The sequence below is a fragment of the Panthera leo genome, chromosome C2 (assembly GCF_018350215.1).
Source record: "Panthera leo isolate Ple1 chromosome C2, P.leo_Ple1_pat1.1, whole genome shotgun sequence".
NCBI classification, from domain to species: domain Eukaryota; kingdom Metazoa; phylum Chordata; class Mammalia; order Carnivora; family Felidae; genus Panthera; species Panthera leo.
In genome coordinates, this window is record NC_056687.1 from 119,444,010 (window position 1) to 119,454,060 (window position 10,051).

Sequence of the window (10,051 nt, forward strand, 5' to 3'; positions counted from 1 at the left end):
ACAGCTTCCTTCCCACTTGTTAATTTAAGTTCAGTATATTTGGTAGGTATTATAGACTATATCAATTTTAATCTCATGTGTAAATATAGTGAAAAAAAATTAGGAATAGATGATAAAACTGCAGGAAAAGAGATACTAGAAACTATTAAAAAAAAAAACTTAGAATCTGTTTCTGGTAAGGCCAAGGTCTCTTAAGGACACAAATTCTCTTTTTATGATAGCCATTATCATTCCTCCTCATAATGAACAATTTCAACAGAAGAAAAAGTTGTTGGAAACAAACAGTTGTTAGAAAGATTCAGATTTTTAAGTCACTTCCAATCTTAGTATAAATGAATGATTCTTACCCTTTCTAAGATGATTTTAGTAATCCATCTACAATCACTTAATTATGCCAATACATATTCTTAATTAAAAAAATTAACCTTATTTAAACAAGTGATATCTAATGGAAACTCCAATGTCAAGTGTCTAAAGGAAGACATTGAAGACGTGATGTGTTCATATTTTAGGGTTTGGAGCTCATAATGGTGTGTAATGGAATAATCTAGTAATCTAATATATATATCTAAGTGAGATTGTGTAGACCAGCTCATTAGTCATTTATTTTATTCTCTTTCAAATGTCCCTCAACAGACTGAGCTGAGATCTTGGCAGTCATTTATGCAAGTGGGAATGAAAAAATGAATGACTGAAATGTATAGTACATAGATGATAAAAAGAGCCAGGGAGAAAAATAAACCAAGGAAAGGGCATAGTCATATTCTATGAATCATTTCCACAGGGAAGCATTAATGCTCTATTTCAAATGTGAATATAATTTCATTTTACAAATATTTGAGATAAATTTGATGAGAACCTTAGTGAGTTTAGGATCTAATAGAATAAACAGCTATTTAGAGACTTAGAATAATGTGCAAAGGAAACACTATTTTATAATGCTTTAAAAACACTTCCTATAAATAAAAAAGACTTACAAATTCTAGAGAATTGAACTTATTTAGCAACAAGATCATCCTCCGCATCATCTGCATCATCACCACGTTCCCCCTCAACAAAGAACACATCACACATATACACAAATGTGTATGAAAGCAAATACTTTTCACTTAGGTACTAAAATCAATCACAGGAAAGTATGGAAAAATATGTCTAAGAAGAACTTTATCCCTTGGTCTTACTTTCTGCACCAACATGCTTCTCACACAAAGTTTGCTATGACCCACCACAGTTTACAGAATACATCTATCCTCCAGCAAGCTTTTAATACAAGTCACCTTGCTTCACACTATAGTTATAAAGGTTCACTTCCTGAAATTTAAAAAAACAAAACAGATGAACATTGGGGAAGGGAAGGAAAAATAAGAATAAAAACAGAGAGGGAGGCAAACCATAAAATATTCTTTTTTTTTTTTTTAATTTATTTTTGAGAGTGAGAGCATGAGCTTGGGGGGGGGGGGGGGCGGGTAGGTGCAGGGAAAGAGAGGAAGAGAGAGAGAATCCCAAACAGCCTCTATGTGAGAGTAGAGCTCATGTGGGGCTTGAACTCATGAACTGTAAGATCATGACCTAAGCTGAAACCAAGAGTCAGATGCTTCACTGAGCCACTCAGGCATTCCCATAAGAGACTCTCAACGGCAGAGAACAAACAAGGTGGCTGGAGGGGTGTTGGGTGGGGGGATGGGCTAAATGAGTGATGGGTATAAGGGGGCCACTTGTTGGGATAAGCACTGGGTGTTATAGGTAAGTGATGAATCACTAAATTCTACTCTTACAACTGGTATTACACTATATGTTAACTAACTTGGATTAAAAAAAAAATTCACTTCTCATTGTCCTGACAGACCTACAGTTCGTTAAAGGCTTAGATATCTATTAAAAGAATACTTTAAAATATTTAACAACTCTTTAGTAACTTGTTAAATATGACTTACCCAATGATATAGTATTTATTATTTTAGAATATAGTTATTATGTTAGAATATCAATTTTTGAGAATTCTTAAAATAAGGTGTTTAAGTGTATTCTAAAGACCACAATAAATTTGTATGAACTTGAAACTATAGGAAACTGCAGCTGAAAATGTCATTAGGAATAATTTAATCCTACTTCCTTTTAAAAAGAGAAAGTTGACAACCAAAGAAACAAAGTGATTTTCCCAAGATTATTCAGCTCACTGGTGGTAAAGACAATCATGAATATCCTGGCATCTAAATTATGTCTTCTTTCTCTAAAACTTAGTAAATTCTCTCGATCTTAAATTTTAATACTCTGAATTATTTAGCAAACTGAATCTTTTTAAAGAATTGTATAAAATATCCTTAAAATGCTTAAATATACTGAGAATGCATGTCCTTAAATTTATCCATAGGCACCACTAGTTATATCATAACAAAATAGCAGCATTTAAATCTCTGCCAAATCATGTTTAACGGAAGTAAACATAGCCTCTGCCTTGAGGTTGCAGCTATCCTCACCTTGCCGCACCATTGTCTAAGATGAAAATGTTTAGGTAGACATTGTAATAGCTCTTAGCAAAGAACATCTATTCTGAAATCCAAAGAGCTAATTCAACCTTAAGGATGAGGTGCTTTCTCATGTTATCCTTCAGGCTTGACCCAGCCTCAAAGACGAAGAGAGATTATTCATGGTGACTCAGCTCTGGGGTGGCAGCAAAGGAGCTAAAAGGTGGGTATAGATGGAATTTAAATCTGGAACATTATAAGACAGAAGATTAGAGAGAGTTCTTTTAAGACCTTGGAGTCCATATGGAAATCACATTGGACAATGTCATCAAGGACTGCCTCCTTGTATCTTGCAGAGTAAAGCATACAAATGGAATTTTTTGTTTCTGAGTAGCGATCAAAGAAATGTCCTAAATGCTCTCTTTCCTTCAGCCAAACCCTCTATTGACCAGGCAAGCACATTTATTTACAAGGCAGTTGCTTAGAGGAATAAGGGGGGAAACCCAGAATTTCCTGAAACTTTTAACATACAGTATACTAACAGCCTAATGATTAAATGTGATAAGACAGCCCAAAGTGATATAATTTTAACTCATTTAAAGTATAAAAATAAACTTGCTCAGGGTTTTTGAGTGGCTCAGTTGGTTGAGCATCCGACTCTTCATTTTGGCTCAGTTCATGATCCCAGGGTCATGGGATTGAGTGCTGCATCAGACTCTGCACTAAGCATGGAGCCTGCTTAAGATTCTCTCTCTCTCTCTCTCTCTCTCTCTCTCTCTCTCTCTCTCTCCCCCCCACCCCCTCTTTGCCCCTCTCCCTTGCTCATGCTCTCTCTCTCTCTCTCTCAAAAACATAAAAGTAAAAATGAAATTGCTTTCCTAAAGACTTCAAATGAAAATTGACAGAAAAAAATTAATGAGTGTGTCTCACTTTTTTAGATTAGGCCTTTCCCTCCTTTAAGAATGATTTTTCAATAGTCTCTTGTTTGGAAATAGTTGAAAACTGTTAGAGCATTTCTTGTTAGTCTTGTTGGAGATAGGAGGCAAATGGATGAAGGATAAGTTCCTGTGGGCACAACTCTTCTTCTTTTTCTAGTATCTCATTTTTATAACTCCAAGTACATTCATCCACAAATAGAAATGGCCTCCAAAGAAAGGACTACCTCTCAAAATGTGGCAACACGTATGAGCATATATTTTGTTCAGCTCAAGGCCTGGTACAAACTAACTTTTTAGTGTCAAAAAATAAAATGGTGCAAGGGAAGTATTGAAGATCACATCACAAACATATATTTTTAAAAGCATCAAGTTGTCAGAAACTTGCCAAAAGGAAACAAATATCACACACAGTGAAAAATCTTGCCAAAACCTTGAACAAAGTTGAAAGATCTGCAAACCCATAAAATTTTTTGCCAGTAGCACTAAATATAACTTGAGGTGCCATGTAACTTAAAAGCTAATCTCATCTGATGGGTCATTTCCTAACATGTACTTAAGAGTATCTTAAAAAGAAACACAAAACAGATATGAACATTACTTTTAGCAGCTGTCAATACTCAGATTTAGAAATTTTATTGAAACCATACATGAAGGGTAAATAAAAAACTGATGGCATGAATTAATTCATGGTTTTTAAAATCACTCTTTTTATCCCTATAGAATGCACAAGAAAGGCAGTAAGTAAATGCTTCTTAATTAAAATAGCTAATGCTAGTTTAGTAAAAACTCTTATGGAGTAAGAATTTCACATGGGATCCAAACTATTGAATTGTTTATTTTTAAAGGTTTCTTCATGCAAACTTATGACATAAATAAATATTTCTTCAAGTTCCAAATTACCTAGAAATGTTTTTGACAGGCTGGAAAACATGTCAGAATAACAAAAGTGTTGCTAAAGATCTAAAGTACTTAACATTTTTCCCCCCATTTGCCAAGATTCATCTAGATTTTTGAGATGGTAACAAACAGCATACTTATAATTCAGAATTTAGTTAACTCAGTTAAGAGTGAACAAATCATTTTCTCAGAATCAAAACTGAAAAATCTGTACTTGAGAAAAGTATGCATCACAAGAAGAAATTTGGAATCAAATGAGAAATTACAAGATGCTTCTTAGAGATCAGAAACTACCAGGGCCTGAAAAAAAGGGAAATGGAGACTTATCACTTAATGGATAGAGTTTTGTTTGAGGTGATGAAACATTTTGGAAATGATAGTGGTGATATTTGCACAACATTGTGCATGTAATTAACACTACTGAGTTGTACATCTAAAAATAGTGAAATGATAAATTTTGTTGTATATGATTTACCACATAACATGAAAAGGAAAAAAAAAAACCTCATGACACATAGGAAAAGAGCAACTCTAAGTCATCAATTATAACATAAACATGTCTTTGAATTTTAACATATCTCAAATGGACATTTGTTTTACAATCAATGGTGTCTTACATTTGCTGTCTTTCAGGCAGTAGTTGTGAGGTGGAGCCATTGACCACACAGGTTCAAATTTGGTTGGTTATTCAGATTATTATTGGAAAAGCACAACCTCTGAACACGTCACCCAACACAGTATTCAAGAACCGTTTCAGGAGGAAAATATGAATCCTAGTTTTTTTTTTTTTCTTTTTGTCTTATTTTTGTAAGTTCAAGAAAGTGCCAGCCACAGAATTGGTGGCTATGGCTTGAAAAAAAATTCTAAAGACAGTAATGAAGAAATATGGCTCTGAGAAATATGGCTGCACCAATGCATTTGATGACATAGAGGATGATATATAGTGTGGAAAACCATGTACAGCAAGGGCTCTGAATAGAAAACTGAGTTAAGAGGGTGGGTGAACTCTGAATATAAAACGTTCTGTGAATACCTTAGTCAATCTATCTTGCTTATATTTTCTCTTTTAGAATACACACATACAAAAAAAGTCTAAGCAAGCTGTTTTAATTAATACAAAAATTCTGAGTGAGAAGACTCACTGTGAGACAGCTTACTTAACTGTTTTTTTTAAACCTCCCCTCCCCCTTAGAAGTATATAAAATAAAAGTGTCTTATAAGCAACAGCATCTTAGATTTCAATAAATACAGTAATTTCAACGAATAACCGAAGACTAATATCTTTAATAAGAACGGAGTACTCCTACAAAGCTATAGACAAATGTAAACAAGTCAGGGTTTAAAAATGGGCAAGGAATAGGGGCGCCTGGGTGGCTCAGTCCGTTAAACGTCCGACATCGGCTCAGGTCACGATCTCGCGGTCCGTGAGTTCGAGCCCCGCATCGGGCTCTGGGCTGATGGCTCAGAGCCTGGAGCCTGCTTCAGATTCTGTGTCTCCCTCTCTCTCTGCCCCTCCCCCATTCATGCTCTGTCTCTCTCTGTCTCAAAAATAAATAAAACGTTAAAAAAATTTTTTAATAAAAAAAAATGGGCAAGGAATAAGAATAAGCAGTTCACAAAAAACTAAATAGCCATCAAATTCATTGGAAAGACGGTCAGCCTAAGGCTGGAGTGTTGGGGGAAAACACTGACTTCCTATTCATTTTTCCTGATGGAAGGACTGCCTAAAAAGTGCCACTCCTGATCTGTCTTCGTCCCTTTCCCAGTGACTCTTCTAACTGGTAAGTTTGGGAAAGGGAACTTGTCATGTGCAGTTCAGCCACTTTCTCTCTTTCCTTCTAGGATATGACTATCCCATGAATCACAAATTCTGTTTCTTCATGTATTTTTTTCCAAAGAGAGACTTCTAATGGCAGAAGGTCTGTTGTTTTCCTATTCTTCCTGCGATAAAAGTGGGGAAGATTAATTCTAGGATATTGTATTTGTAAAACTATAGTTATCACAGATATAGGCCAAGCTGTCCAACAGCTTTATCAATAGCATAGGTGATAGTCTATATCTTCACTCCTACATATGCCTCTTAATTTATTCTAAATCATGCAGGAAGGTAAAGGGGTGTTACTGGTTCTCTCAAGCTTCATCAAATTATTAAGCAGTTGCAAATAAAAACAAGGAAGTAGTATTTTGCACATAATATTGGTAAAAATTTTAAAAATAATAGTGTTGGGAGGCAATAAGAAGCCCATTCTTATATAGTTTTCGGAAGTATAAGCTAGTAAAGGACTTTGGAGAATTTAGAAGCCTTATTTATACTTAAATACACACATCTTTGACCTGTGAATTTCACTTCCTACAAAGTACTCACACATGTACAGGATTATTTGTGTAAGGATATTCATAACGGTAATGTTTAATAGTGAAAAACCGAATATGGTTAACTAGAGAACCTATGTTTTTAAATATTTATTTAATTATTTTGAGAGGGAGAGAGAGAGCATGAGTTGGGAGGGTCAGAGAGAAAGGGACAGATAGAATACCAAGCAGGCTCAGCTCTCTGCTCTGTCAGTGCAGAGCCTTACATGGGGGCTCTAACTCACAAACCCTGAGATCATGACCTGAGCCAAGATCAAGAGTCGGAAGCTTAATCGACTGAGCCATCCAGGGGCCCCAAAGTATGACTATTTTTATGCAGAAATATGATGTAATAATTTAGGATGGGTTGGTAAACTGAAACTATGAGCCAAACTTGTCTTGTTTTTACAAATAAAGCTTTATTGAAACAACCATGCTTATGAATTTATGTATTGTCTGTGGCTGCTTTTGTGGTATACAATGGTAGAATTTAGTAACTGCAACAAAGACTACATAGCCTGTAAAGTCTAAAATATTTACTATCTGATATTTATTTTTATTTTTTATTTTTTTTAACGTTTTATTTATTTTTGAGATAGTGAGAGACAGAGCATGAACAGGGGAGGATCAGAGAGAGGGAGACACAGAATCTGAAACAGGCTCCAGGCTCTGAGCTGTCAGCACAGAGCCCAACGCGGGGCTCGAACTCACAGACCGAGAGATCATGACCTGAGCTGAAGTCAGACACTTAACCGACTGAGCCACCCAGGCATCCCTACTATCTGATATTTAAAGAAAATGTTTGCCACCCTGATTTAGAAGAATGAAATAAATTTAGACTGATCGAGGCTGATCATGAAAAAAAATTAGAACAGAAACAGCTGAAGACTCACATGATCCCTATTATACAGTATGATCTCCACCATATAAATTATATGTATGTAATGCAATCTAACACAAACAGCATTAAGCAGTTACTTATTGAGGAAAAGAAGGGCTAAGGTACAGGAACAGGGTGGGTGTGGGGAGGCAGCAAAGAAAGTATGTTTCTATCCAGGAATGTCTCTTGCCTCCTAGCACTCCCTGTCCCTTCACTAAATCCTTGCCTAAGACTCCTGTTCTGCCAAGCCGAGAGGAAAACTCTTCATTTGATCCTACCATTTTTACTGGTACTGCCACCTTCCAATGAAGAAGGTTGAGATGAGGTAGTTTATTATCAGTGGTAAGCTTGCATATTTTGCCATGTCTTTTTCCACTGTGTTTCCTCTTTTGAGAATTTTAAGACTTAAGTTATAGAAACTGGGTCCTTTTAAATTTGATCAGATAAACTAAAGAAAATTCTAAATGAAATCATGAGCTGAAGACAAGTAGACATACCTAAAGTATCATGGTAACTGACATTTTTTTTCTTACTTTTGATATTTCAACAGAAGATGAAAAAAATGAAGCTTCAAGAATGAGAACAACCCTCCTTCCCCAAAAGATTAATTTTTTTTCCTGATTATAAATTATTATCCCATCAAGCACAAGAAACTGGAGCCCCTTAAAATTATCATGCTGAATCACATCTTTTGGCAATTTCAGCTAAACCACGAAAAGTTTTCTGAAAATATCTGCTGCCTCTCCCACTACTAAAACTATTTAATCTTAATTATAAAGAGGTAAAAGCCATGGTGGCTGTTCACTGATAGCTAGCAAAAAGCCAATTATTTAGTTCTTGAATGAAGCTCCTTCTTTCTCTGGGCAAGCAATCTATATTTATTACAATATACTTGTAATAGCACTTTGCAGCTATAAAGAGTTTTCCTATACATTACCCCATCTGTCCAGTAAACTTGTCAGAGTCAAACAGGAAATTCTGAGTTTCTTTAATCTGAATACTATCTCAGAGATGTTAAATAATTTGTCTAGGCTAAAAACTGGCAACTGTCAAAGGACAGATTCAGACTGCCTCTCAGAAACATCTAAGTATACACTTTTAACAGTTCAAAGATGACTGTATTTCCTCTTTTTAATTGCCTTTTCTCAAATGACTTAAGAGAAACATTATTTTTCCATGGGAGACAAGTGTTAAGTGTTAGAGATTCCTATTTATGTCTTTAACAACAGCAAGTGACTTTTTAAAGAATACAGGTAGAGGAAGATAGGGAAGAACTATCCTCAAAACTTCATCATATCTAAGGGTGCACCAATTATCATTAACTAGTTTCATTAAGACCAAAATCTGCCTAGGATTCAATTCTTACCTTATCCTACTTTCCTAAACATTTGAAAGTTGTCTGAAAATCATTACATAAAAGGACCACAAAAGATTAGTGTCCGAATAAAAGTGAGTAAATCAAAGAAACTCAACCCATGATGGTATTACTATAAAAATATAGGCATTGATTAAAAAATCCAAAAGGTTGACTTTTAGAATTGTTGATAACACAGTTAAAAAAACACACATTTTAAAGCAAATCTCAGAAAATAATTTGGGCTGGGTCTATTTTCCTCACCACTCCCTTCCCACGAACCCATATTACTGATTATTCAAAAAATGGAAAGATAACCTCCATAAAAGTCCTTAGGAGACTGCAAGTATAATGAAGTAATTTAGGTAGCTAAAAAAATGGATGAAAACATTACAGGAAACTAAAATCAGTAACAAGATCTTTAACTACAAAAAGGAAAAAAGAAAATTAAAGAGACTATTTAATGGCATTGGAGGGCCATTGACTTTGTTTCAGGATTAAAATGGAATGCTGAAAGATCATTGCTTTCACCAGCTCTACCTTCATCTAACAGCCTATAAGAAATTTCTTTCAGTATTTAATTACCTAAACATATGAGATATACATAGGAAAACTAAAATAGCAAAAAAACCATGCTTGACTGAACTCAAACTGCTGAGTTTTAAATGGTCTGTCACCTTACAAGGTAGACTATCTTACAAGGCCATATTCTTAGAACTTAAGGTACAAGACATAGCATACAGTTAAACAGTATCTGTAGGATACAGAAGGTGAAAGTAAAAAAAAAAAAAAAAAAAAAAAAAAAAAAAAGGCTAGTAGACCCCTAGAGATAGTATACTAGTAAATTCATGATGGGAATAGCAATCTAAGTCAATATCAATATAGAAGCCTTAAGATTTTACCCTTTTGAGATTTTCTTTCTCATTTTCAAACCCTTTTCCTCATCTCTCTTAACCCTGACTTCCTCTTCTTTTTTACATCTGTATCTCACTCAGGATCTACCTCTCCTTGCCCTCACAAATCTTCCCCTCTCCTAATTTATAATAATTGAGGAAATGCATATGTTTTTTACATTTACATAATCTAATCTTTCCTTCAACTATATATATGCTTCTGGTTCTCAAGAGTTGCAATATGGTATAGTAGGAAGAATGTTGGAAGTCAA